The sequence below is a fragment of the Trachypithecus francoisi genome, unplaced genomic scaffold (assembly GCF_009764315.1).
Source record: "Trachypithecus francoisi isolate TF-2019V2 unplaced genomic scaffold, Tfra_2.0 Lachesis_group3, whole genome shotgun sequence".
Lineage (NCBI taxonomy): Eukaryota > Metazoa > Chordata > Mammalia > Primates > Cercopithecidae > Trachypithecus > Trachypithecus francoisi.
Genome location: NW_022681468.1, coordinates 150,320,260 through 150,347,873, shown reverse-complemented (window position 1 = coordinate 150,347,873; position 27,614 = coordinate 150,320,260). Strand labels below are relative to the sequence as shown.

General features: G+C 51.0%; 1 long non-coding RNA gene across 3 annotated transcripts in view; it reads left to right on the top strand.

Moving 5' to 3' along the window:
* Window positions 1-27,614, top strand: part of LOC117070882 — a 38,890-nt gene that overhangs the window by 5,335 nt on the left and 5,941 nt on the right. The window contains exons 3-4 of one of the 3 annotated variants that reach the window (XR_004432080.1): window positions 885-1,013; window positions 1,706-1,822. The exons of 1 other annotated variant lie outside the window; for it this stretch is intronic. This is a non-coding gene — a long non-coding RNA (uncharacterized LOC117070882). Of the gene's footprint in view, window positions 1-476; window positions 726-884; window positions 1,014-1,705; window positions 1,823-27,614 lie in introns of those variants that run through there. One more of the 3 variants, XR_004432081.1, reaches the window with a different exon arrangement.

Genomic DNA, 27,614 nt, shown 5'->3' with positions numbered 1-27,614 from the left:
GTCCTCCTTGTTGAGGTGGATTCACTCTATAGCAGATTGCAACAAGACACTGTGCACCTTACGGAGGACTGGCCTCTGAGCTAGTTTAACTTTTCAGTTTCAGTCTGAGGGGAGCTACACCTTGGGCTCTGAGCTGCCTCACCGTAGCTCCAGCGTGCTGATTCAAGGGTCAGTTCTGGATGAAGGAAGGAGGGTGTCATCTAAACACATCGAGGAATGGGACTGGGCAGGTCTGGCTTCGGGATGACAAGTTTTAGAACCTAAGGCTGGGAGACCTCCTACGCCAGCTGGAGGTGGTTAGCTCTGGTGGAGCCATCCTAGAGAAGGCCAGAGGGGTGGCCAGAGGGAGATGAGAGTGTGTCCTGGAAGCCTGGATGCCCAGAGAGAGTAACCACCCTGAAGCCACGTCGACTCACTCCCTGGACTGAATCCACTCCAACACTGGCAGTTACCAATTCCTTTATTCTTTTCTGCAGTTGGTCAACAAGTGTTCATTGTATCTGCTCAGCTAACTCAGGGCCCCAGGAACTCTCTCCATCCCCACCCCAGGATGAAGTCCTGGATTGAAATCGCAAGCCCCAGTGCCCTAGAGAGAGAGCACAGGTGTCCTGGACTGTGAGTCAGACGCCCCAGGCTCACCCTGCTCCCCCACTTGCTGTGAGGCCTTGCACGAGGCACTTACCTGTGCCTTATCCTCCACAGGGAACCTGCCTCAGAGGGTTGTTGTCGGCTTTCAAGGACATAATCCAAGTAAAGGGCTCATAGTAAACACCCAGTTGATGTATTTTTTAAAGTTTTTTCACTGTTATGTTCAGGACTCAGGCTAGATTGGTAATGTCACTTCTACTTCCAAAATTCTGAGAACTGCTGCTTTTCTCCCCCAGCCCCTTCTGGGGGCCCTAGGGAAGTTTCCAGAGCCCACAAGTGTCAGTGATTAGCACTGGCCTTCCCCTCGCTCACAGCAAGGAAGTAGGCAACGCCACCACGCCCTCCCTCCAGGCGCCATCGCAGAGGTGAGGAGTGGCCTCGACCTGCCTGCGGCTCGCCTCAGGCCAGCAGGGGACGCCCTGACCTCACCAGACAAGCGTAGCCCTGGGCGCAGCCTCAGATGCTCCCGGATCTTGCCCTATCCTTTACCTTAGATCAACCCTAAGAATATCCAAGATTGTGGTCGTTATTTTTCAAAATTACTTCTGTGGAGACTAGAACTTTCCGTGTTACAGAAAGATTATCATTCATCCATTCACTGAACAAGGCTAAACAAGCAGTGGTAGACACTGTTCTAGATGCAAGAAGCTGACTGAATTCTCCGCTAGAAAAGAGACTTTTTTTTTCTCATACAATAGCTTGCTTTATTTCTCGAGAAGTGACTAAGTGCCAGGTTCATTTCTAGGTGCTTACATATATCCTCTTTTGAGCCCCCAACAGTCCTGTGAGGTGAGCACTGTTTTACGCTGACGAGCCAGCCACCTCTGTGCAGAGAAGAACTTGCAGATGAGTGTAGCCTGCGGGCAGCTCAGGAGTGCTGAGCTTTCAGCTGTCTCTCAGCTGTCCAAAGAGGTGACAAGAAGGGAGGGAAGGCAGAAAGAGGCCAGCTCTAGGCACAGTGGAACAAAATGGGATTCTCTCTCCACTCCTCATCTTTCCCTCCCTCTGGGTGTGGGTTCCTATCCCAAGCCCCTGTCCCCCTCTCACTCCCATGCAGAATCCTGTCTCCTTCGTTCTGTCTTTGGATTCAAGACCTAACTTGGCATTTCTTGGCTGTATCTCTGAAGGAAAGTCATCTCAATCTCTGTGAGCCTCCATTTCCTCAGTTGTAAAATGGGAATATCTTCCTCACACTGCTGTGGTGAGTTCAGTGTGACAGTATGAATATAAATACCTTATAAGTGAGAAAGCATGGCAGAAAAGCTAGGCTTCATTGTTCTTTTCCTCTCCTTCTCAAGCAGTACCCTGAGTAGAAATATTCAGTCCTGCAAAACACCCTCCCATCCCTCCACACCAAAATCCCAGGCTCCCACTAAGCTCAGCTAGCTGTGTGGAGGCAACCCGTCTGGTAGCTAAATCACATGAACATGTTCAGGACAAATGGTTAGTATGTCACATGCCCTCCATTTGTGGAGGAAACTTAGGTGATGGTAAACAAAGGACAGACTCTAATGGTGGGATTTCTGGTATAGGGGCTTTGGGGAGATACAAAGGAATTGCCAGTACCCTCTAGGCTACACCCCATGGGCAACCCCTGGCCCCACATGCCTGGAAGGCCATCCTGGTACAGAATCAGGTGGTGGCACTGAAGAAACATGCGTGAACTTTAACAGGTTCTTCTCATCTGGGATTTCCTTCCTTGCTGAACCTCAAGAAGCGGGCCAGCATACCCCATATTGTACGAGGGGAAACTGAGACCACGAAAGGCAAGCATAGTTATTGCTCAAGCATTCGCAGCCAGGCTGGAAGTCTGGGGCGTGAACACCTATTCCTGCCTTCCTCCTCCCCACACTTTCATGGGTTTAGTGGGTGGGAGGGGCTCCCTTATTCATGATGGTTAGGGATCCCAAATTTAAAGTTTCCTGTCTGAAAGTTAAGGACAGGAAATTATATAGCCAGAGTTCTGCACAAATTACCCAACAGGTGTCTCAGCTCCCCAGAGCAACAGATGGTGTTCCTCTCTTGGCCTCTGTGTCATGATTCATCCTTGATTGTTTGGGGAAGCCCACTCCACCTCTGTGACAGACCCACAGATGCAGATTTACACAGGGACTCCTAGACAGACACAATGAACAAACTCCCGCATGATCAGAGCCAAGTCCCGGTAATAACATCAATGAATCATCGACTTCAGTGAGTCACAGTATGGAGCTGGGAGAGGCCTCCAAGACCTTTTTAGTCCAACCCTTTACCTTCTCGCTATTCACAAGTGAATAGAAACTGAGTGAGGTCCGAAGAGGGAAAGTGACTGGCCCAAGATCACAAAGCTTGGTAATGCCAAAGGCGAGCCTGGAAGCCCTGGGCCCTGAGCCCCAGGCCCGTGCCCTTTCTACACACCCCTCTGCCTGCCACCACCTGGCTGGCACAGAGAGCAGGAGGGAGGGCATAGGCCCCTCATGACTTAGCCAAGGGCAGCTCAGTGTCTCGGTGCAGGTGGACTCCGTGTGTCAGCTTCAGCCGTCCCTTGGGAAGGGAAGGGCCTGGGGCCGTCCTCACACCCCAGGCGCCAGGCCGCGGAGCTATAGGAGGCAGCTTCCTGCTTGGCCCTTATCCAAGGCCGTTTCACAATGGGGGGAAGAGCGCTGAGCTGAGAGTCCCGGGTTGCTGCTCACTCCACCCCCACTCCAGCCCCTTTCAGACCCCCCAGGGAGAAGGAGCCAGGCCCCGCCTGAGGCTTGGGGCGAAGAGAGCCGCAAGAATGGAGACAGGCTGAACAGCCCCTATTGGGAGTGTTTTATGAGCCGTGTCCCTGGAGCTGGACTAGGGCACCACCTTGCATGTTACCAGCCCTCTCCCCCTTCCCTTGCCATCCACCTGCAAGCATTCAAGCTGGGGAAGTCCCTTCTAGGACAGGAGTGGTAGCTTCCAGTCAGCCCCATAGCACTCTCATGATTAGTCAGCGGGGAACCTGGAGGCAAGGAGGCCCACAAGCTGGGAGACAGGCAAGGCCTGGGTCACTTCCTGCAGTGAGGCAATGTGACTACCCGGCAGAGGAGCCCAAATTTCTCCTCCCAACATGCTACAGGGTCTGGGGTGAACTGTGGCTCAGCTGACTGAAATTCAGGCAGGAACCAAGACAGAGACACTGAGACGGGATATTCAGCCAGGATGTCTTATGCCCTTACTACTTAGGGTGGGCTTTTGAGCTCAGCTCTGTAAGGGATCTTGTTTGAAGTAGGAGGCAGTGGTTAAGGACCCAAATCATCCTGTCTTCAAGTCTTGAAGAGGAGAAAAAGCAAACCTAGGTGCAATGTCAAACCACAAGGCAAGGCAGTGTGAAGTGAGGGCCCGCACTTTCATGCTGGACAGTCCAGTACGGCCAATGGAGCGGGGGTGGGGAGGGAGTCACTGCGGACAAAGCTTCGGGGAAGAGATGGAACCGAGAATGGTGGGGAGAACTTGACTTTGCAGATGGGATGGGAAAGATCTTTCAGACAGGGAAAGGAAGACAAGGCAGAAATGAACCCGCATATGTGAGGACAGGACCCTGTTTGCACCGGGGGTGGTCAGCCACAAGGCTGGAATTGTGCCTGGCCACAGGGCACTTCCTCACTCAGAGCTCTTGCTACTTGAACACAGCCTTCCTTGGTATCCGTGGGAAGTTGCTGGCCTACTGAGGCAGGATACCACACAGAGAACTAGGCAAGGGTGTGGAGGTGTCAGGGAGCTCAGCCCCTTGGTGGAGGAGCCCTCTGACAACAGGAAGCAGCTGCAACAGGCTCCAGGGCTGTGCTGGTATCTGCAACTCTCCCCCTACCCTGGCTGCACCCTGCAGAACAAACTGTTCTTCAAGAAGCTCTGGGGACAGAGGGCCCACACCTGCTCTCAGGTCGGGGTGGATAAACCCCCATCAGCCAGGCTGGGAGCCCAGCAAAGACATCACACAGCTCAGCAGCCCTCCTTACCCCCGGCCCCCTGCCTCCTCCTACCCCAGACCAGGTTGCAGTTGACTATGGCAATACAACACAAAACAAGAGCTTTATATTGTTATTATTATTGTTATTATTTTATAGAGATTGGGTCTCACCATGTTGCCCAGGCTGGTCTCAAACTCCTGGCCTCAAGTGACCCTCCCGTCTCAGCCTCCCAAAGTGCTGAGATTACAGACATGAGCCACGTTACCCAGCCAAGAGCTTTGGAGAGGGAAATGAGAACCGAATCTTCGTAAATCCCTCATCCTAGAACTTCCAACAATGTCTCCAAAAATAGTACCTAAACTCCAGGCCTCAAACCCTAAATTGAGTGGGGATGTGAAGTGGTTATGGCTTTTCAGAAACAGCACTGGAGTGGCAGCTGAAGCACTGAGTTCTAATCTGAATTCTGCCACTCATTGGCATGGGACCTTGGACAAGTAACTTTTCGCTGGACTTGAGTTTCTTCCTCTGTAACTTGGGGAGTCGGGATTGAGCTGTAAAGTCCCTTCCAGTTTTAAATGTGAGACTCCGATGCTCTCAGGTAACTTTGGGATTGCCGTAGTGACTGTTTGGGGGCCAGTATAGCTGGGAGAGAAATTAGGATGAGAATCCAATTGAGGGCAAGATAAAATGGAATTGTATGCTATTCAGAACTTGAAATAGGGTGGGATTTTGTTCCCCCCAGATCCTCACCGTAAAGAGATCTGGGAGAAAATTTGGGAGATTTGGACTGAGAATGTCTTAAGAAGAGGAAGTGTTATAGAAGAAGGTCCCCAACACTTGGTGGGGAAGAGCAAGAATTCTTCCAGATTGCTTGACGAGCAGAACTTGGGGGAGTGGGGCACAGTAATACCAGGAGAGACACATCCCATCCTCCCAACCCTCCCCACTTAAGCTGCTCCTTACAATTCCTATAACTGGGGACCAGGCCTTTCATTCCAGTCACAGCTAAAACTTCACATGGCCATTTAAATTTCCATGAGGGTAAAAAATGGCTAATATTCTCTCCTTCTAAGATCCAGCATATGCTGAGAGAGACCTTCAGAGGAGGTGGGAGCTGGAAGAAGGAGTGAAGGCGGAGGCCCAAAGATCACACGGGAGCCATGCTTTTTCTGAAGCCAGATCCAGGCTTAGCAGCTCAGAGCAGTTGCCCATGGGCAGTGATGTGGAGGAAGGCCCTGGGCTTCCTAAGTGCCTCTAGGTCACTCTGTGAAACCTCTCACATTGGCCTCCCTGGGAGGAGGAGCCCAGTGTAGCCCCCACCTGTCTACTGCCGACTCATCTTCCAGGGTGTTGAGGGGACGGGTAACATGGCTCTCTGCCCCCACCAATTACCCACATGGCTTGGGTCAACTAGACTCTGTCAGAGCTGTTTAAGGAACCACAAACCTCGGCTTTTGGAGGCAGCTCCAGGAAAAGGTGGAGTGTGTGAGGTGGAAGGTGGGTGAGAAAGTGTGTAAGAGGGAATGCACTATTCTCTACTGGCCCTTTGCCAAACAACAAACGGAGAGAGGAGTAACAAGGCCAGACTACGGCCATGTTCAGTGATTTTCAACTGCAGCCCAAAATGAGGCAGATACAGGCTAGGCATGGTCTGTGTGTGTGTGTGTGTGTGTGGTGTGGGTAGGGTGTGTGTGAGGGGGTTGTGAGGGTGTGTGTGAGGGGGTTGTGAGGGTGTGTGTGTGGTATGTGGGGTTGTGGTGTGTGTGTGAGTGTGTGGTGTGCGAGGGTGTGTGGTGTGCAGGGGCGGTGGTGTGTGTGTGTGTGGCATGTGGAGGGGTGGTGTGTTTGTGGTGTGGGGGGTTGTGATGTGTGCGTCTGTGTGCGGTTGTGTGTGGTGTGTGAGGGGGTGTGGTGTGAGTGTGAAGAGTGTGTAGTGTGTGGGGGTTGGTGTGTGTGGTGTGTATGCGTGTGGGGGGGTGTGGTATGTGAGGGGTGTAGTATGTGCGGGGGCGGTGGTGTGTGTGTGGTGTGGGGGGTGATTGTGTGTGGTGTGGGGGGCTGTGGTGTGTGCATCTGTGTGTGTGGTGTGTGGGGTGTTTGATATGTGTGAGAGGAGTGTGTAGTGTGGGGGGTGGTGTGGGTGTGTGTGTGGGGTGTGGGGGGTGATGTGTGTGTGGTGTGGGGGGCTGTGGTGTGTGTGTGTGTGTGGTGTGTATGCGTGTGGGGGGGTGTGGTGTATGGGGGTGCGGTGTGTGGGGTTGTGTGTGGTGCAGTGTGTGTGTGGTGTGGGGGGGTGTGGTGTGTGTGTGGTGTGTGGTGTGTGTAAGGGGTTGTGGTGTGTGTGTGGTGTCGGGGGGTGTGGTGCGAGTGTGGTGTGTGGTGTGTGTAAGGGGTTGTGGTGTATGTGTGGTGTGTGGTGTGTGTGTGGGGTTGTGTGTGTGTGGTGTGGGGGGGTGTGGTGCGTGTGTGGTGTGTGGTGTGTGTGGGGTTGTGTGTGTGTGGTATGGGGGAGTGTGGTGTATGGGGGTGCGGTGTGTGGGGTTGTGTGTGGTGCGGTGTGTGTGTGGTGTGTGGATGTGTGTGGGGGTGGGGGTGATGTGTATGTGTGTGTGTGTGTGGTGTGGGGGAATGTGTGGTGTGTGGGGAGGGTGGGGATGTGTGTGTGGAGTGTGGGGGTGTGTGGTGTGTGTGTGGAGTGTGGTGTGTGTGTAGGGGGCGGGTGTTGGCCTGGGTGAGCACTGCCAATCCCAGTAGAGAAGATGCCAAAATTTTGTATTTACTGTCAGGGCCAATGATGCTGGAAACTGCAGAGCCAGCACCCCCAAAACCGGGCCCATCCCAAGACACGGCTTCTCACAGCCAGCAGGAGAGGGAGGGAGGACGAGAGGCCTGAGGCGGAGGCTTCTTCTGGAGGAGTGCCGGCCAGGCCAGCAGCCTCCCTCACTTCAATGCAGCCTTCCCCTTCTAGCCAGCGATGAGCATTTAGTGAGCAACTCCTTTGTCCGCACAAGCCTTCCCCAGGCCTTCCCCAGGTCTCTCTTCAAAAGCAGATGCTACCTGGTGGGAGGTGGGAGTTATACATTCAAGAAAGGGCTACAGGACGGCATCACTAGTACCACGCTGTGAAGGAGGTGGACTTTGAAGGGAAGAAAGAATTTAGAAAAACAGACTAGTGGACTAGTTAATGCGGGGAGCAGAGAGACATTTCAGGCAGGAGAAGGAGAGTGATGTGGGTTTGAGGGAAGAGAGGCCTCTTTGGTTGTACGTTCTAACAACTATTCCTTGACACCAGCGGGGCCTCCTGCAGTTGGATTCAGTGTCATTTCTGACACTAACTACCTGCATTGTGACACAGGTATTAGGTCTTCATTCCTGACATACAACTCCTAAAACCCTTGGAATCTCCCAAGTGCTAAGTGTCCTTTTGCACACTAAGCCCCTAGGTGGCTTCAGGATGGGAGCTGGCCCCAGAAAGACCAAGACAAGGTTAGAGGATTGGGACTTTCGGCCCCACCCTTCAGCCTCCAGGGAGGGAAAAGGGGCTGAAGTTTAAGTTGATCACCAGTGGCCAATGGTTTAGTCAATCAGGCTTATGTAATGAAGCGTCCATAAAAACCCAAAAGGGCAAGGTTCAGAGGATTTCTTGATAGCCGAACACGTGGGGATTCCTGGAGGCTGGAGCACCCACAGAGGTTAAAGAAGCTCCACCCCTCCTCCATCGCTCACCCTATGCATCTTTTCATGTATATCTTGTGGGATATCCTTATAATAAGCTAACACATGTAAGTAAGTTGTCCCTGAGTTCTGTGAGCTGCTTTAGTGAACCCCAATTAGCTGGTCAGACAGAGCAGTGGAGAAACAACCCAGGGCTTGCACTTGGCCTCAGAAGTGAGGAGAGGGGACTGAGTTCTCAACCTGTGTGATCTGATACTGTCGGCAGGTAGAGTCAGAATCGAACTGGAGGACGCCCCACTGGTGTCTGCTGCAGAAATGACAGCTTGCTTGGTGGGTGGGGGAGACCCCTGCCCCCATATCTGGTGTCAGGAACGTGTTGAGAGAGTATAGAAGGAAAAACCGAGTTTGGTTTTTTTACAGTGTCGGACTCCACAAGTTAAATGTCGAAGTCCCCGTGACTACCCTTACTTCGAACTCAGGCGCACGCAGGGTCCACAGGCTAGTGGCACTTCTGTCTGACTTGACTACGAATTTGAGTCCTCACCACCCAAACTTAGGGTTCAGTAGTTGGCTACAATGGCTTACAGAACTCACCGAGCATGCTATACTTACAATTAGTTTTATTATCATATAGACTCAGAACAGCCAAAGGGAAGAGCTATGTAGGGCAAGGTGTTCGCGGGGGGGCGGGGGTGTGTCTGCAGGCCTCCCACACCCTCTCCTCGTGGAATGTGGCATGTCCCCCTCCCAGCACATTGGTGTGTTCACCAGCCGGGAAGCTCCTCTCGGTTTCAGTGTGGAGCTTTTATATGGGGCTTTACTCCATAGGCACCTGCATTGATGAAATCATTAACCACATGAGGAACTCAATCTCTAGTCCCTCCTTCTCGCCCCAGAGGTTGGCGGTGCGGTGGGGATGGGAGGAGGGACAAAATGTCCACACTCTGATCACATGCTTGGTCTTTCTGTCATGGCCAGTCTCCCTTAACATTAAGAACCCACCTTGAGTTGCCTTCTTATCGTAACCTCAGGTATGATGAAAATGCTCATTACAAATGACAAAAGGCATTCCTGTCACTCAGGAGATCCCAAAGGCTTTTAAACCTCTGTGCCAGGAAAGGGGGACAAAGACTGAATGGGCTTTTAAAAAAGTCACACCAGAGATTGTAATGGACAGTTCCTAGGGAAAGGAAGTGGGAGCTGAGGATGGAAAGGCGAGGTGGGGCAGATGTAGAAGGTCAGAGGTTGATGGGTACGGGGAGGAGAAATCACCCCTCCCTCCCGAGGAAGTGCAGGCAGAGGAGAAGCAGTAGATACTACTCCCTCACTTGAGTGTCTTGGCAGACTCTTTCACTCTTCCAGTAAGTTTAATTTTCCCCCAGGTAGTTCGTCCAGGAGGAGGCATCCTTCAGTCTCGGCTTTGGCACCAAGGTCCCCACAACTCAGGGCCAGGTTCCCTCGTGCAGCCTCCTGACGTTCCCCACGGTTCAAATACCACCTCCTTCTAGAAGGCTTCCCTGTTACCCATGTGGGAAATGACCCTGTCCTGAATTCTGAAAGCCCTTTGAAATAGTCCCCTACTGCCTCACGGGGACATCAAGACAACTTACTGTGGCTCATTCCCGTCTCCCCAGTTTGATCCTGAGCACTTTGCCTTACCCCTTTCTGCTCCGTTCCAAACAGTCAGCACTATGTGCTTCATAGAACATTTGTGAGCTCTGCAGACATTCTCCATCATCATCGGCTCCTCCCCTGCCCCTGATGAACTTACTGCCTTCCCTGGCAGAGCCTTGCCTCTGAATAGCATGTGGACGTCTGCCCTGCCAGCCTGTGAGCTCTTCCAGGGAAAGAATGTGTGTCTACCTTCCAACCCTGACAAGCAGTTGGTGCCCATGTGTGCAGAGTGAACTCAGTCACTTTCTCCTAGACAGCGTTACCTTTCTCACATTTAGGGAAAATCAAGAGGAAGGGAATGAGTTACTTATTCTCATGGAAGAATGGGAAGAGTGAGAAGAAAGTTAGGGGTTGAAGCAGGATTCACACAAGGGCAATTCTGGCCTCTTCCCACAGGGCCCGGGGCCCCCGGGTCTCTTGCCAGGACACTGTTCTCGGTGGGTGCTCCACCAGGAGGCAGGTAACTGGCGAGATGAGAGGTCAGACCAACCTGGACCTGTGACAGGCGGGCACATGGGCAGCATGAGCATCCCGCTAGCCTTTGGGGACAGCCTGGCAGAAAAGAGTCATTCTGGGAACCTGCAAAGCCTTTCCCCTTGAATGGCTTCCAGCCCCTTTGACAACCCCAGAGCAGGGTCCCAGCCTCGGTGAGCTCGGGTTTACCCACTCACACTCAAGGCTACCACCCAGAGACCCAGGCTGAGGGGGAAGGAACCGCCTGCTCAGCCCCTGCTGAGGCCAGCCCGGTGCTCCTCTTGGCAGCACTCTGTGCATCCTCAGTGGGCAGACCCCCGGTGGGGTGAGTGGCACAGCCCAAGAATGAAGCTCCCTTCTGCCTCCCCTGGGCAGGTCCTATGACTTGGAGGAAATGTCTCCAGAGAGTGGCCACTAGACATGAAGTAGGACACGGTGCCCGGGGTTTCTCAGTGGCCTCTGAAGCCACCCAGAGTCAGTGAGAGTATCTTGGTCTCTCTGTGGGCTTCGGGGCCTCTGAGGCAGGGGTTTGTCTCTGGGATCCCTGGATCACAAGCTCCGGTGATTCTTCCACGGCCAGCTTCCCACCCCACACCCTTGCGGGGCATGCTACGCCACATCCTGGGGGAGCCACCATTTGGGAGTGGATGGGATGGAAAAGGCCTGCTCCCAAGAAACAGTTAATCCTCTCCCCTTCCCCCAGGCCCCTTGCACCTGCAGGCTGCGGTGTGTGGTTTCCCACAGCTGCAGCTGGCTCTGCAGAGCCCCTCCCTTTGAGGGAACCTGAGAGGCTCAGGGCCTGAGGCGCCCGCAGGGACTTCTCGCCCTCCGTCCAGCTGCTGGGGATGGCATGGGAGGGCCTGGCTGCCCTCTGACCTGGACATACCACAAGAGTGCTCTGGTTGAGTGACCCATCTGTGATTCCTGGCTTGCAAACCGAAGGCAGAGATTCCAGTTTGGGAGGTCAGAGAGGTTTCTGAGAAGGGAAATCAGTCATGAGGCCCCTCAGCCCTGGGCTTGCTCCGGCTCTGCTGCCTTCTGGAAGAAGCTGACTGGCCTGGGTGTGGGCTGGGCATTCCCCTGGGGTAAGATGCAGTGCTCCAGAAAGAGAGGGTGAGTGGAGGGTAAGAGGTGAGTGGGAAGGACCAGGAGGAACAGGAGGAAGTGAAGTGTGGCCGGACCAGGCCTCCACTGGTCAAGACAGCCTTGAAGCCGTGGTGCTAGCACTCTGGCAGGCTCAGCCCTCTGGCTATCCCAGAAGACGGCAGGTTGCCACAGAGCCTGGGCAAATACCCAGCTGCCCTCTAAGCCAGGTGTTCCAGGGACACCTCTGAATACTGCTTATGCTGAGACAATGAGACAGAAAGTGCCAGGAGCTTCCTGGCTGGGACACATCTTCAGGAGCATTAGCCTGGAGCAGAGGCTGACCCCATCCTAACAGCCGGCCCACGTCCCCAGCCCCGGGCTGCCGGGCAAGTGCTCACGTCCCCCGGGGACAGGTGGATGGCACACAGGGTCATGGTGAAGGGCTGCTCACTGGGTCCAGAGCCAGGACCTGGGAAGAGGGAGGGAGATGCAGGAATCTGACAGGCGTGAGCCTCACGGGGCCCAGGGCTCTGGCTTCTCTCAGATCCAGCTCCAGGCAATGCTTCAGTTCAGCACTCTCCCTGTGGAGCCCGTGGCCTTGGGCTCGGGGCTTTGGTGGCCTCGGGCTCAGGGCTTTGGTGGCCTCCTGTCTGCAGAAAAGCCCCACTCCCCACTCAGAGACAACTCCTCACCCCAGAGCAGGAAGAGAGAGGACGATTGAGCAAAGGAGGCCTGAGGGGAAACAGAGACACCCATCTACAGGAGCCCCTGAGTCAGGTGTGGGAGGAGGGAGAGGCAGGGCCCAGCAGAAGCCACCATTTGCACCACACTCCTTTACCTCAGGTGGAGACCAGCTGCAGGGTGGCAGCCAGGGCTTGGAGGAGGTGAGGGAGCGTGCCAGCGTGGCACCCAGCAGCCTTCATTCTTGGCTCCCACACAGCTTGATGCCCCTTTCAGGGTATAACTGATGCCAACCACCCAGGGCCGTGGCCAGGAGTCCACTGTGTACTCAGACCGTGCTTGGCCCATTTGCAGCAGTGCCACAGGGCCATGGGCACAGAGCTCTGGCTGGGAGTCACTGCCAATTCACAGTTTGCCCTCAGGTGTGTGGAGGCAAAGGCCTATGAAAGACGAGCTTGGCGCTTCTGGGGAGAGGGCACGAGGCAGGTGATCTGCCCACAGTGGCTTATTTGTGTCTTCATCACTGTGATGATGCTATGTTTGGCATTTCCTCATTATTGTTATCCAGACCCCATGTATCAAGAAGAGTACAGGAAATCTGCTGTTGGGACAGTGGCAGCACTATGTGGGGTGCTACCTTCTGATCTGGGACTTAAACAGCATTGCTATGTTCCTCCTTGCTCCAAGTCATCCATTTTGACAATTTTGTATCAGCGTGGACCCTTCACCGAGACTGAAATAACTCTGTTATTGAGTTAGGCATCTTTCTATGAATGCATTTCTTTAGTATTTCATTCCAGACATTTAGTGAGTGCCTGCTGTGTGTCATCCATTGTGACAGTGTTGGGAACACGGTGATGAATAAAACAAGGCCCCTGTCCTGGGTGAGCCGAGAGGCCACACCGCACCTGTCAGCTGACATCTTAGGGAGGACACCATCTACATCCAACCCCGACTGCTGAACACTTTCAGTTTCTTGGAAGAAAGATTTTAAAATCTTCAGAAAATGAGAACTCCTCCAAATAAGATTTTCATTTGTTTCATATATTTTAAAATTTTACATTTTAATGTGTAACAGTCATATGGTTCAAATACAAAAATGACATCAATGACTCAGTGAGACGTTTTCCTCCTAATTTTTCCCTAACAGTTCCCAATTTCTGATATAAAAAATGTTATGTCCTTGCGGGATTTACTTATGTAAATACATGTTCTTAGTTTTCCTCTTCATTATTCCAAAGGTTGTTTACTGCAAACATGGTTTTTCTTGCTCATACATCCTGGGGATTGTCCCATATCCACACAGAGAAGGTTCCCCATTTTTTCTTACAGCCGCAAAGTGTTCCTTGTTCTAAACCAGTCTTCTATTGATAGTACTGGGTGGCTGGTCCTCAATCTTTTGCTCTCAGACTGTGCCATGTATGTCCTTTCAGACGTAGGCAGGTACATCTGTAGGATGTGTTCAAGGGTTTGTAATTGAGAGATTGCAAATTGTCCTCCATAGAGGTTGCACTGCTTTCATCCCCACCAGCAACGTATGAAAAGGCTTGTTTCCTGTTTTCCCTAACAGGCTGCTATTTATTTATGTATTTATTTATTTATTAGAGCCAAGGTCTCACTCTGTCACCCACGCTGGAGTGCAATGGCGTGATCATAGCTTACTGCAGCCTCAAACTCCTGGGCTCAAGCAATCCTCCTGCCTCAGCCTCCTGATTAGCTGAGACTACAGATACATGCTACCACACCCCATGCTACCACACCCTACTAATTTTTCACTTTTTGTAAAGACGGTGTCTCGCTATGTTGCACCGGAGTAGGGGGTCTCTAACTCCTGGCCTCAAGCAATCCTCCCGCCTCCACCTCCCAAAGTATTGGGATAAGCTAATATTTTTAAAGAGAAAGGAGGGAGGCAATATGAGGCCTCTAAAGAAGAAAGGTAGGAAGAAGGTGAAGCCCAGACGGAAGCCTGGAGCACACAGAGCTGCAGCCACTGCCTGCAGCTTTGCTTATGAGGCTGCACAGATGGCTGGGGACTGAGTGCTTTTGGGCCATGATGTTTTATTTGTATTTGAGCAGTAAGCCTTACAGCTGATAAATGGGTTTTTTCTCCTGGGGGAGCATGGGATTCTAGGAAGACAGTCTATGAGGAGAGCCTGAGGGAAGAGAGTGTAGTTGGTACCTGGGGGTGCGAGACTGTGTCTTGGTCCCTACAGGCTGCCGTAGCAGAATACCATACACTGTGTAGCTTAGAAACAACAGAAATTTATTTCTCACTGTTCTGGAGGGTGGGAAGTCCAAGATTGAGGTGCCATCAGATTCGGTGTCTGGTGAGAGCCTGTTTCCTGGCTCATAGACCACACCTCTCACTGTCCTTACCTGGTAGAAGGGTGTCACTGGGGACTGAGTGTCTTCATTTTTATCAGTGCTTCTTTTGTAAGGGCACTAATGCCCTTGTGCGGGCCCCACCCCCATGACCTAAGCACCTCCCAAATAGCATCACCTCAGGGGTGAAGATTTCAACATGTGAACTGTGGGGGGCAGAAGCATTCAGAACATAGGTGGCGTATAAAAGTGCAGACCACAATGTCCAGCAAATACATACACATTTCCAGTAGTCAGGGGAAGAGACACAGGGAGAGGTGGAGGAGGGTGGAGAAGAGGAAAGTCTTCTCTGAGGAGGTAACGTTTGGGCAGAATCCAATTCATAGATCTGGGAAGAAAAGTTCCAGCAAAGGGACAAGCAAGGCTCAAGGTCCTGAGAGGGGCCTGCTCAAGACAGTGAGTGACATTGGAGGAATTGGGACAGGGACAGCAAAGCTGGGAGCCCGGGGGGTGCTGGACCGTGGAGAGCCTGGAAGGGAGGGAGTTTGAGATTTATCTTAAGAATAATGAGAAAAAGAAACTGGTCAGAAAAACCACATATTGCATTTTTCCGTTTCTACAAAATATCCAAAATAAACAAACCCAGAGAGACGGAAAGCAGATTCTTGGTTGGCTGGGGCTGGGGAGATTGGGAGGAAATGGGGAGTGACTAATAATGGGTGCTGGGTTTCTTTTGAAGGATGATTAAAATATTCTAAAATTGATTGTGGTGATGCTTGCACAACCCTGCAAATAGACTAAAAAAAAAAAAAAACCATTGAATTGTATGCTTTCAGTGGGTGAATTATATGATATGGGAATTACATCTCAATAAAGCTGCTTTATTTATTGATTATTTATGTTGAGACAGGATCTTGCTCTGTCACCTAGGCTGGAGTGCAGTGACATGACACAGTCACAGCTCACTGCAGCCTTGACCTCCCAGGCTCAAGTGATCCTCCTACCTCAACCTCCTAAGTAACTGGAACTATAGGTGCAAGCACCACCGTACCCAGCTAATTTTTAAGGTTTTTCTGTTTTTTTGTTTGTTTGTAGAGGCAGGGGTCTCGCTATGTTGCCCAGGCTAGCCTCAAACTCCTAGGCTTGAGTGATCCTCCTGCCTTGGCCTCTCAAAGTGCTAGGAATATAGGCATGAGCCACTATGCTCAGCTTTGTTACTTTTTAAAAAAGGATTTAAAAAAATAAAAATATAAAAAGGATAATAGGAAGCTGTTAGAGGGTGATTTAATCAGCATTAACATCCTCACTCAGGCTGTTGTGGGAGAACAAACTGTAGGGAGGGGAGAGTGGGGGCAGAAGACGATCGGGAAGCTAGTGCAGTGGACCAGGCAAGGAGCAATAGTGACTTGGCCTGGGTCAGTTGCTTTGCAATGAGGATTAATGAGAAGGCCAGAATGGGGTATTTTCTGAAGCTAGAGTTTGATAATTAATTGGATGTGAGAGGTGGGAGAGAGAGATGAATCCTGGCCATTTAACTATAGTAAAAAGACTGGAGGAATAGTTGGACAATGGGAGGGACGGGGCATACGAGCTGTTTTGGACATGACAGGCTTCCGAGGTGCCCGCTAGGCAGAGGGGATGTCAGGGCAGGGTCACCATCATGTAGATGGTCACTGCCGAGAGCCAGACACTCCTCCAAACACATACATTAAATCATTTCGTCTTCTCAGTAACCGCTGAGGCGAGAGCTGTAGCTATTCCTGCCCATACGGGGCGAATCCTATGTGCCACTTCAAATGCCCGCAGCCTCACTTCTTGTTCCAGCCATTGCCCCAGTGACCAGTTTTGCACAGGTCTTGACCAGTGCCGTGTAAATGTGGCCTGACAGGGCCTTTCCACATGCCTCTCGCCTGACATCATGATGGGGGGATACCCATGGAACCTGCTTGGCATTGACACATATGCCGGCCAGAAGTGAAGGGGAGCTAACATTCCATGGAATGACTCGAGAGGAGCCAATGGACAACTGTGCTCCTTCTTCCAGTGGGTTCTGAAGTACATTTCACAAAGCTTCACTGAAAGACTGACTGGTGTTCACTTAGAGAGATGTTAACACACTCCCACATTGACTCCCCGCTTTCTCTGTTTCTTTCCTCCTCCGCCTCACCCCTGCTCCCCGGGATCATGTTCCCAAATAAACTACTCATGCTTGAGCCTTTGTCTCAGGCCCCATGTAAGACCCGATCCTACGTGAAGAATTTAACAGCAACAACATGACACCGGGGCAGAGCAGGGGTTCACACCCCAGCAAGCTTCTCTACTCGCTTCTATGTTGCCTCTCAAAGATCCCAACCTCTAGAGGACATTTAAAGGCACAGGCCTAGATGGAATCTAACCATCTAACCGGCAGAGACTGTAAACAAGAAAAAAGTCCCCACACCACGCTCACATTTAGAGATCAAGAAGAGGTGCCAGCGAAGGAGCCAGAGAAAGAGCTGCCGTCGGGGTAGGAGGAAGCCAGACCAGTGTGGAGTCCTGGACTCCAAGAAAAGATAGCGTTGCAAGGAGGAGCGAGTGCCCTACTGTGCAAACACTGCTGAGAAATTGAGGAGGTGAGACTAGGAGACAGACCTTTTGGATGCGCCAGTAGGAGGTCACTGGTGACTTGGACGAGGACAGTTTCAATGGAGTGACAGAAACAAAAGATTGGCTGGTGCAGGCTAAGAGGGAATGGAGGTGAGGATTCGGAGAGGTAGCCAGCAGGGACAACCAGTTCAAGGAGGAGTGCGTAAAAGGGAGGAGGAAGTGGAGCAGAAGCTGAAGAGGGTTTAGGGTCAAGGAAGAGTTTGTTTTGAAAATGAGAGCGATCATAGTGCGTTTATGTGCTGAAGGGAATGGTCTGGTAGAGAGAAGGAGCTCGATAGTGCAGGAGGGAGAAAGATGATTTCAGGCAAAGTCTTGAGTAAGTGAAGGGATGTGGTGCACAAAATGAAGGGATTGGCCAGGGATGCAAGAGGAGGCCATCCCTCCATCCATCTGTCCATCTATCCATCCATCCGTCTGTCCGTCCATCCATCTGTCCGTCCGTCTGTCCACTCATCCACCCATCCATCCATCCATCCATCCATCTGTCCGTCCATCCATCCATCTATCCACTCATCCATCCATCCACCCACCCATCCATCCACCTATCCATCCATCTATCCATGCATGCATCCATTGTGAGAAAGAAAGGCACCAGCGGGTGCAGATGCAGGCACCTTGGGAGATCTGACGGTGAGAGGCAGGTACATTCCAGCTGATGGCATTTAGTTTCTCAGCAAAATAAGAAGCAAGATCTTTAACAGCGAGAAACTAAGGGAAGGTGTTGAGGGTTGGAGAAGATGTGAAACACTCATCTGGAGAGTGGCGCAGTGAATTTAGTAGAGAAATATAGTAGGATGGCTGGGCAAGCTGAGTGCTCACTGGAAGTTTGTGGTCAGAAGCGTCCAGTGCGGCTGCTCAGGATGACTGTGAGTTTCTTCAGCAATGCTCGGCTACTCAGTGCAGGTGCGGGGTGTTGGGTTTAAGCAGGGTGGAGGCTGTGTCAGGAGATTCCAATTGAAGGCAAAGGAGCAAGAGAGGAGGGGGCTTCCGCAAATGGGTGATTCTTGTCAGGACCTACAGAGTCGAGCTGGAGAAAGGGGTTGAAGGCAGTGAAAGAGGACAAGTTCAAAGGCGGAGAGGTCCCACAGGGGACACATCATCGAATGGAGGTAACAGAGTAGATGAGCTGAGAGCCCAGGGAGGATGGTCAGGGAGCAGGGGGTTCAGAAGTGCTGAGGCAAAACCCTGGCCATGGGAGTGGAAGGCAGAGGCAGCAGAACGAGAGGTGGAGAGTGAGGAGGCCAAAGACCAAGAGTGGGAGGTGCTGGGTGGATATCTACATGGACGGTCTTCCTGTCCACCATCCCTTAAACAGCTCCCCCATCCTGCCACTACCCCTTCATCTGCCTTTTCCTTTCATGGCCCCTCTGCCTAACATTATTTTACATGGGACTGGTTCATTGGTTAATTATCCTTGCTGCCATCAGAATGTAAGCATCTGAGGGCAGGGACATTTTCTCTCTGGTCTACACTTATAAACTCTATTCTAAGAACAGTACCTGGCACATATTACGTGCTCAGAAACATGTGCTGGACCAAATAATGAATGTTAAGGTCTGGGAAAAGCATGGAGGAGTGGTGGTAGAGAGGAAGACCATGGACCAGGTATAAAATCTGTGAATGAGCAGGAGTGGCCTAGAGTATGGTAAATACTAGAAGGGATGGTGGCTGGTCTGGTCTGATGGCATTGCTGCAAAGGAGATGCAGACTTAGGGTGATGGGGAAGGGGGAGAAACCTACAGGTGGCCATGAAAGCAAGGAGGACAACTCGCCGCCTCCAGGCATACTGGTGTGAGGGATGTGGAAGAAGAAAAAAGGTCTAAGACAGGAGGTGGCTGCAAGGAAGCTGTGTCTGGGGGTCAGGCAGGTTTCCAGTAGAAGAGGACGGTGAAAGGAATGTTCAAAGGGAAAGTCAAGTATATGGGGAGATTGTGCTGATGACAAACCATAAGTTCCCAAGAGCAGAGTGAAAGAATCTGGGGGATTGGGTCAAATCAGGGGAACAGAGCTATATGGGGGTAAAAGTCTTGGGGATGAAGGATGACCAAGAGTGTCAGGCTTCTGGAGGTGTCTAGGGACACAAGGCCACAGGGCATGATGGGCTCTCCTGAAGGTCTCTCTCGGGCAGGTGGGTAACCCTGCTCATGCCGGCTCCTCCTCCAGCCAGGGCCCAGGGACCATGGACCACAGTGAGGCAGTGATGTTGGTGTTGGAGGGGCCTTGCCAGACACTGAGAGTTCGGGGTGGGAGGAGAGGGCAGCTTTGGGTACTGGAAGGAAAGTCGAGCAGGCACTCCAGAGACTAGATTGTCATCCCAATCTTTCCTACAAACCATGATGTAACATTGGGCAAAATGAGCATGATTTTCCTTTTCTACAAAATGGAGAGGAGAGGAGGTCTCTTTTAGCTCTGCAAATCCGAGCCTCTGTCTCCTCCTTTCCTTGGCTTCTTCTAGCTCCTGTGTCCTCAGCCCTCCCAACTTGTAGCTAAGCCCTGGCTTTGTATTAACCACCCTCCTTCTGTCAGCATCGCTGAGAGGCATAGCCAAGGCCTGCCCTCTTCCTCCTCAATGGCTCCAAAATGCTCTTTGCACTATCCCATGCCACTCTGATCCTAAGCAGCCAAGTGGGCAGGCTGACACTCCTTTGGGCATGGAAGTGAACATCAGCCATGAGTAGGGAGAGGAAACTGCCCACAGAGAGGGCAGACTCCATCAGGGGCAAGTGACAAAGCCACAGACTGACATGAAGAGGCTTCCCAGGCCCTCTGGAAGGGAGCGAAGCCAGCAGCCTGGCTCCTGGGATGGGCTGCCCACTATTCAGCAGCTCCATAGGCCTGGAAGTGAGCCCAGGGAGCCAGCCAGAAGGAGGCTGTGGCCAGAGGCTTGATTTGCAGCCCAGGACTAGGACGCAGGGAGCCGGGTTCTCATCCAGGCTTCACCCACAGCAAATGTGTGACTCTCCCTGGCCCTCTGGGCAGGGATTATAATAACTACCTTGCTTACCCCAGTTGCTGGAGGCCAATATTCACTGAGCATTCATCATGAGTCAGGCATTCAGTAATCCTCACAATGGCCCTCGAAATTAACCTTTACTATTTTCACCCTTTAGGGAGGAAGTGACACATAGAACATCTAAGTAACTTGCCTAACACTCCATAGCTTTTAAGTGGCAGGGCCAGGATCTTAGCCCTAAATCATACATTAGAAATGTATTATCATTGAGGTCCCTCAGCAATCTTGTGATGCAGGTATTAGCATCCATTTTACAAACACGGCAATGGCTCAGAAGTCTTCAGTTATTTGCCCAGGGTCACTTGGCTGACTGTAGCAGAATCAGGATTTGAACCCAGGCCTGACTTCAAAGCCAGTCCTCTTCTCACTGGGTTGCACCCCCAGCATCAGCACAGGGACAGTTCCTCAGGCTGACTGCCCAAGGCCCCATCTGTGAAAACAGGATAGGAAACGGCAGCCTAACTCTAGGCAGGGCCCAGGCTCAGCGAGGGGGTCTACAGGGCTGAAGAGGCAGCTGGCCCGAGATCCACAGGAAGCATTTTGTTGACACATCTTCATCACTCTGGAATTCAAGGAACAACGTTTACCCCTTCTGAAACTCACCCAGAGGAAGTGGATTTTCTGACGCATATGAAGAGTGAGAACTGTCTACATTTAAGTCTTCTTTGAGAACAATACCAGCTGAGCGGCTATTTACATTCCGGCTTCTTTTGAGACTCTCTGAAGTTGATTAAGTCATTGTCAGCTGGTAAGAGTTGGTCTCACTACTTCTCATGTTGGATCATTGAGGCAAGAATCCTTCAAAGAATCCTTTTTGGGTATCTTTTAGTGAGGAAAAAAGTGGGGACAAAGATATGTAAAGCACTACTTGCCAGAAGTCGTGGGGTGGGAAGGGGAAGTGTTCGGAGTTCTAGAGCCTTTCTTCACCTGGGGGATGTGCACTGATGATGTGTGTACTTGGCTGTGAAGGCCCAAATTTAGGACAGGGAATTAGAACCACCCACACTGAAAGCCTAAGGGCCTGTTTCATCTTGCAGCCTCACCAAACTCCCACCAATAACACAAATACTGTAGTACAAATACTATGCTCAGTAAATGTCAATCTGCCTCATAAACGGTTCAGGGAAGGCTTTGAGGAGGAAAAAGGTGGAATTTCACCCGGGCCTTGAAGGGAATTTGGGAGGCACAGAGATGGGAAAAGGAACAAGACTGGGAGAACAGCATGAGCAGGGCACGTGGTGCACTGTGGGAGTGTGTCGTGGGAGATGAGATCAGACAACTCCAGAGTCTGGAGTCCTTTACTCCAGGGACCTGATGACCACGTGGTGATCTGCGTCTCCTGTTCTCTACACCTTGACTTCTCTTAGGCCCAGAACCATATCCTGCTCCACAAGCTTCGTCCTTGGCAAGGAGTTGCACCTGCCCAGAGAGAAAACCTTTTGAAATTGGCACAAAGGCACTGGAGAGACTGGCAAGGCCCTCCACTTAACGATCTGGCTCATAATCTGCACACTGACCATGCTAAGAGCTGTCTGCAGTGATGGAAAGCTTCTCTAGCTGTGCTGTCCTCTATAGTGGCACTAGCTGCCTGTGGCTTCTGAGCACTTCAACTGTGGCTGCAGAGATTATGTTAAATTGTATTTAATCATAATTAATTTAATTTTAAACAACCACATGGGGCTAGTGGTTTCTGTACTAGGCAGGGCAGGTGCACATTTCCTACCTGGCCACGGACAGTAAGCTCCATAAGAGGCTGATTGTGCCTGGTTTGCTTATACGCTTATCCTCAGCACCTGCACCAGTCTAGAATATGACTGGCACTCTATTAATTAAAAGTTCCCAGGTAAATGAATTAGTGGATTCTCTGTTTCCTCCTCTATGCCACAATCTCCTTAAGGGCAGAGACGGTGTCTTCAAAAAAAAAAAAAAAAACATTCTGGACAAAAACACATAAGATCTACCACCTTCACCACTGTTAAGAGTCCAGGTCAGTAGTATTAACTACACTCACATTGTGATACAACAAAAGATTGTGTCTTTGTACATTCTTAGGCCCCAGCACAGTGTCTGGCACATAATCTTAGTAAACACTGGCAGATCACAGGCTTTTGCCAAGGCCAGAACAGAGGTCAGTGACATCCATTACCGCCCTTTCACACATCCACTGGGGCTTTAAAAAAGACCTTGAATGAAAGCTCTTGAGTCTACAGAAATGGGCTACAAAGAAGGTTTACAAGATAATCTATTAAGAGTAGGGAATACAGGCTGGGCATGGTGGCTCACACTCATAATCCCAGCACTTTGGGAGGCTGAGGTGCGTGGATCACTTGAGATCAGGAGTTCGAGACCAGACTGGCCAATATAGTGAAACCCTGTCTCTACCAAAAAGTATTCAGGCATGGTGGTGCATGCCTGTAATCCCAGCTACTTGGGAGACTGAGGCATGAGCATCGCTTGAACCCGGGAGTCAGAGGTTGCAGTGAGCCGAGATGGCGCCACTGCACCCAGCCTGGGCGTCAGAGCAAGACTTCGTCTCAAAAAAAGAAAAAAGAAAAAAAAATCTAAAGTAAATCTCAGAACACATGACATATGGATTGACAGTCACACATAAATATGATTGATGAGGACACAAATATTTGGAGGTGCTGCCTGTCCATCTGTTGCTGATTATGTGGAGGTCACTTGTCTAGAACCCTGAGATAGACTGATGTCTCTAACTCTGCCGAACAGGGTCTCTCCCAGCCTCCAGTCACTTTCTTCCTTCAGTTCAGGGAACCCTCAATACCCAGTAAGCATGAAGAAGTTGCAGGTCTGAGCTTGAGGAGGCCTGGACTAAAGGGAGGTTAGCACTGCCAGGGCATTCTGAAGACTGTGAAGAACTGAAATATTGGTCACAGGCATCTATGTATTTGAATCATATCCATTTTTTAGCTCGCTCCTAGCACAGGAGTCAAAATTTCTGTTCTGGCCCCAGATACATTTCCAGTCTGTCACTCATAAAATTGTGACATACCACCGGGGGTGCCCAAAGGGGTTTGTGAATCAAGATAGTTTGGGGAGAATCCATTTTCCGATCCTCAGTTTTCCTATGCTCTTTTTCCTAAAAGCAATCTTCCTAAAAAGGCATCTAAGACAAGGCATCCCCTTTCCCATTTGCTGGGGAAGACAGACTTACAAGAGAAAGCTGCCCCTCTTACCCATGTGACCCCCCACTCTGGGGCACTGCCCTAGGGGTAGAAATCTCCAAGTCATCAAACAAAGTGACTCCTGGGGGTCAAGTGACAGAGGAGCAAAGTCTTTCTGCAAGTCAAGTGGTTTCCAGCTCTGCTTTCAGCAGAATTGAAAGAGGCACTAATCAAATTGTCAGCGGATCATAAAAAACATTTTGATAATAATGTTATTAGGCATATAACTTGGAAGAAGTTCAAAGAATTGAATGACATTCTCATAACAAACTCATTGGCTTCCATTTATTTATTTATGTGGATGGTGTTTCTCAATGTTTAAACCTACAAAAAACTAAACATGGGAATAAAATTCATGTTGAACCTTGTGTGAGTCTAGCAATAAGTCACCCACATATACATACACTAATTGGGAAGGAAACCTGTCCCAACCCCCAGCCATTTTATTAAGAGATGCATTTCCAGCTGGGCGTGGTGGCACACGCCTATAATCCCAGCTACTAGGGAGGCTGAGGCAGGAGAATCACTTGAACCTGGGAGGCGGAGGTTGCGGAGAGCCGAGATGGTGTATTGCACTCCAGCCTGGGCAACAACTCCATCTCAAAAAAAAAAAAAAGAGATGCATTTCCAATAAAAATTTACCTTTTATGTTTAATAGTTGTTTATCAAATTTCATAATTATTTACATTGCTCTGATCAATTAAGTATAAACTATTCTAACACTAAAATCATAAAAAAATTAACGCTCAGCTTTGGGAACAGAGGAATTTTTTTTTTTTTTTGAAAAGGCGTCTCGCTCTGTCACCCAGGCTGGAGTGCAGTGGCGCAATTTCGGCTCACTGCAATCTCTGCCTCCTGGGTTCAAGCGTTTCTCCTGCCTCAGCTTCCTGAGTAGCTGGGACTACAGGCATGTACCACTACGCCTAGCTAATTTTTGAATTTTTAGTGGAGACCGGGTTTCACCATGTTGGCCAGGATGGTCTTGATCTCTTGACCCTGTGATCTGCCCACCTCGGCCTCCCAAAGTGCTGGGATTACAGGCGTGAGCCACCATGCCTAGCCAATAAAAGATTTTCAAGCATAAAAAATAAATACAGGCTGGGTGCTGTGGCTCACACCTGTAATCTCAACACTTCAGGAAGCTGAGGTGGGTGGATCATTTGAGCCTAGGAATTGGAGACCAGACCAGCCTGGGCAATATGGTGAAACTGTGTCTCTACAAAAAATACAAAAATTAGCCGAGCATAGTGGTACAGGCCTATAGTTCCAGTGACTCAGAAGGCCGAGATGGGGGAATCACCTGAGCCCAGGAGGTCGAGGCTGCAGTGAATCAGGGTGACACCACTGCACTCCAGCATGAGCGACACAGCAAAACCCTGTCAAAAAAAAAAAACAAAAAAACAAAAAACCTTGCATTAGCATAAAATCTGTAACAGGAGTAGAATGGAAATACAAGTTCTTGGAGAGAACAGAATAATGTAAACTTCTAAGCTGTATAATTAGAATTTGTTCTCCTATTTTTTTAAATGGATAATGTTGGACACAGAATTGCTCTGGCATTCAGATTCCACTGGACATTTAAAAGAAAGATACAATTTTTGTTTGAAAATGTCAATATTCATTTTTCTTTGAATTTTCTTGACTATAAAATATAATAAAGGCATATAGAAAGTGAAAAAATATTCATAAAGTGCTTAAAAGGATATCCTTTGGAACTATATAAATTTGTGATGGAAAATTTCAAATGCCAACTTACATACAAGAGGGTAGGTCATGTAAAAATTATTTAAGGGCTTTGAAGGCAGCTGTCTGGGGAGTTAAGGTCTTGTTTCTCCTGTGCCCTCTCTCACCCCTAAGGTACCGGGTGGGCCTCTGGAGGTGCATCTGCCTATACAGGGAATCTTTGATGTAGCAAAACACACACACACACACACAACACACAAAAAACCCTCACAGCGTGCCCTGCCCTTGGGCTCTGGAAACCACCATCCTGCCTGCCCCACTCCTGCTCTCAGCCCCCTTCTCAGGCCTAAGCCTCCCCAGCCCTCCCCACCCCACACTCCACTGCCCCAGCAGTCCACCCCGCTGTCACCTCCCAGCCCTGGCCCAGCCAGCCCTGGAGTAAATAAACCACTGGGCAGAGACCCAGACAATGGGCCTTGGCAAGGAGTTAATGGGCTGGGCCTCTTGCGTTAGCCGAGTGTGACCGGAGCTGGCAGGGGGCCTGGCCTGGCGCCAGCATCGATTACGACCAGACGGAGCCAGGGCAGACTTGGCACGAACGGGCCCCACAGCTGGCAGATTCAGTCACCCTGGCCACAAGGGCACGAGGCCTGCCCTGGGCGCCGGCTGCCACCGCGGCTGCGCTCCCTGCCACCACCTTTGCTGCCAGTGTGGCAGGGCCGCTTGTCAGGCACTCAGCCCCCGGGCCCTGACTTTTGGTCCTCCCCAGGGGACTGTCCCTGGTCAGGCCTCTTCCTGTCCCAGGCTGCCTCTGAGTCTGCTCTGTGGCCCAACAGACTGGGTGCGGAGCAGGGGTGGGGTAGTGGGGAGGCAGAGGGTTGGGCTGGGGGATGCATCTGTGACCGCTGGCCCCTCCAGGACAGAGGGAGGCTACTGGGTCGGCTGGTGCTGGTCAGCAGGAAGAACAGGTGAAGCAAGCCTCATTTCTGGTGTCCACATGGAGGACAGGGCCTTTCTTTCCCTGTTCCTCAGAAACCTTCGTGGGCCTGGGCTCTGCTCCGGCTCAGCAGCTCCACCCTGCAGGCGGGTTGGCAGGGTGGCAGGGGCCACCTGAGGGCTGGCTGCGTCCCTGCTGAGAAGCTGTTCCAGTCAGGTTTTGCAAGCGGGGCTTGCCTGGGGGAAAGGACATTTCTTGCTTTGTGGGTTCACTGCTCCTCCCAGGCTCTCTGGGTCCCTGTCCCCTGGGCAATGGGCTGTGGCATAACGTCCTCAGGGCAGGCAACGGCTCCATTTGGAGCTGAGGAGCTCCACGGACCTGCAGTCTTGCTGAGCAAAGGTTTCTTTGGCTTGACTGCTGGGAGACAGATCATTCCACTGGGCAGAGTCTCCAAATTTTAGGGGATGGTCAGCATCTCTCTGCCCTGAGAGGTCCAGAAAACACCACAGAGGAGAGAAAACACCAGGCCATATACCCAGAGTGACAGCCCCTGCTCTCTGAGGTCACAGGTGCAGAGCAGGGGAGGTCAGGCCCTGAGGGCTGTGGCTGCTGGAGCCAGCTCCACCAGGCCTGATAATCCCTGCAGATGAAGCCGGCGCCCGTCCCAGCAGGCAGTGGTGATCCCCTCCCCACCCCGCTTCCCCGGGCAGGAAGCTGACACAAGGGTGAGGAGGCACTGGAAACGCGGGAGAGCAGAGGAGCGGCAGCTGGGGCTCTCCCCTTGGCACTAGCTTCTGTGCCTGCCCTCAGTTTCCCTTGTCCCCTCCGGAAGCTCTCGGATCTTTACTTTTTTGTGAGCTCTGTTCTCAGAGAAAGTTCTAATACGTGTATAATACCAACTGACTGATAGTGGGGTGGGGTGGGGCTTGGGGCGCCGGGTAAATGTGTGGTTCACCAAAGGACACCAACCCAACAACCCTGCGGAGTTGTGGTCTCCAAACTGAAAGAGGACACAGTGTCAGGTGACAAACACAACTGGCCTGGAGCCAGGCATGGTGGCTCACTCCTGTAATCCCAACATCTTGGGAGGCCGAGGCTGGAGGATCACTCGAGCCCCGGAGTTCAAGACCAGCCTGGACAATATAAGGAGACCCCGTATTTACAAGAATTTCAAAAATTAGCTGGGCTAATGGCAGTGCACGCCTGTAGACCAAGCTACTCGAGAGGCTGAGGTGGGATGGTCGCTTGAGTCTGGGAGGTAGAGGTTGCAATGAGCCGCGATTGAGCTGCTGCACTCCAGCCTGGGCAACAGAGCAAGACCCTGTCTCAAAAATTAAAACAATTAAAATTAAAAACTGGCCTAGACTAGGGATGTGAAATGTCCAGACATTTTGAACAGATAAGAGGGATGGTGGGAGGGATGAATTTTTCAAAAAGAAATATTGACATTTGGTGGCGAAATATAAATACATACAAATCTTTTCCTCTACAATACTTACTTTTTTATTGTCCTTGAAGGACCTACAAAAATCACTTAGGTCGTTGAGGCACATAAAATGTGCTATGCATAACTTGGCTCATAAAATTGTCACCTTTGTTATATGGTTCCAGAGATGTGAGTGTCTGTTTAAAAGTTAGAAACATGCTGTTAATGGAGACTCTTTATTCTTCCC